Here is a 1,849-nt window from a genome sequence, read left to right as displayed (position 1 = left end):
CTTTGTTCACACACACAGCATCAAATCCACCAGAACAGGTCGGGGTGCGGATGAAATAAAACTGGCTCATTGCAACCCTGCGCAAGAGCTTGCATGAAGCAACTGACCTGAACACCCCCAAAAGCTGCTCTGCACCTTCCTCTGGATCTGTCTCTGGAGTCTGCCTCAGCTCTTTGTCAAAACCCCATAGCGGTTCCTAAAGCACCACCATTTTAATTTCTACCTACAAAACCTCCTGACCTGTTGGGTTTAGTGAGCCGCGAACTACCTTAAAAATGCAATGTAAAATTAAAGAATTTGCTGTTCATAGCTCCAAGGAGGGAACTGAGTAATTAATATATAGCTTAATCTACTCCTTCTGCTATCCTTATACAGCTCTAGCGCTTTGGCCTGCAGCCCCTTTGCTTTAATTGCTCTCGCTAAAGATAGCACTCTTCTAATGCAAAATAATCTGGTGAATCCTACGCCCCTATTGGGGCTAAATGCAGGGTGCGTAAGAGGAAAAGAAGAGAGACCTACATAACAAGGTGTTTGCTTGAGTTCAAGGGAAAACAGAAAGGTTTACCTAAGTCAAAATAACATATCACAAATGAAATTAAAGCCCATTAAAAGCTAATTTTTCTAGTTATCTACTATTATTTTTGTTATGGTGAATGTTTCATGGATGATCTTTTGTTAACATATAATATCGAGCCACAGCCTGTCTGCATGCCAATGATACCCTCTTTAAAGAAATATAAATACTATGCAACGCTTCTGATCTTTCTTGTGTAAAGATTTTTTTTTATGAAACAATATTTAGATGCTTCATGGCCAGCAAACATAAATAAACATTATAAAAAGTAGTCTTGGCTACGAGAGAGGTCTGAGAGACAGAATTCCTCAAGGGACAGACAAATAAACCAGGGAAAGTTTTATTTCATTATGAACATAGTAGAGGCATACACATGTTGGCTGGGATTAATCTCGGTTATAGCTTGAGGCCAGTGACTGACGGCATGCTGCAAATTCAAATTCTGAAGAAAAAAAAATGTGATCCTCTTGATTGATACATGAAATCTTATTTTAAGTTAGATCGGATTGCAGACATCTGACTTTTCTGTCACAGCACGCATTTGGGTCGGTTTCTGCAGTTTTCAGTTTCCCACTCCACACTCCTCTGCTGCATTACCTCGGTGTGCCTGGAAGGACTGCCTGCAACTGGAGGGTCAGGGACTTTTTAAGCTGGGGGTTGTATCCAACTGGTCATATTTCATAGCCCAAATGAATTTGCCTAATCCTTTTCCAAATCCATTCATCGTTTCGGCCTCCATAACATCTTACGGGAAGGAGCTTCATAACTTAATTACACATTGTGTAAAAAGGTACTGATATGAGTAAAAGTTATTAAAGTTTTTCAGCCAAGAAGAGTATTATGAGCTGGAGTCCCTTGTTTCATTGAAAAGCCTTGCTGGGTGGGCAAGGACGGTGGGTTCTGCTGCTGGAGGTTCGCCCAGATATGCAAGTTTTGCAGCTACTCCTTCCTTCTGGCCAGCACAGAGCAGGGGAGGAGGTAAGGTAGGAGGTAAAGCAGAAATGGGGGAGAAAGCACAGCTTTCCGCAGAGATATGCAAACCAGAAGACAGCTGATGATCAATCACGGCGTAATGGCCCGACCTGGCAGGTGAGCAACAACAGCCAGAATCTGGACCCTGTCTGGCTTCAACCCTCCACAAGTCACCCGGCCGGTCCCAACAGGTCCCCCTCTCTCATTACCTGTCTTAAGCGGGGCAGAAACCATCCTCCTCCATCAGGCAGGGCTTATTCCCAGCAGGGCTGAGCACCCACAGCTCTGGCTGAACTCAGCAGG

This window comes from Egretta garzetta, unplaced genomic scaffold (genome assembly GCF_000687185.1).
Source record: "Egretta garzetta isolate BGI_Z169 unplaced genomic scaffold, ASM68718v1 scaffold41, whole genome shotgun sequence".
In the NCBI taxonomy this organism is placed as follows: domain Eukaryota; kingdom Metazoa; phylum Chordata; class Aves; order Pelecaniformes; family Ardeidae; genus Egretta; species Egretta garzetta.
Note: the sequence above shows the minus strand (reverse complement) of the source record.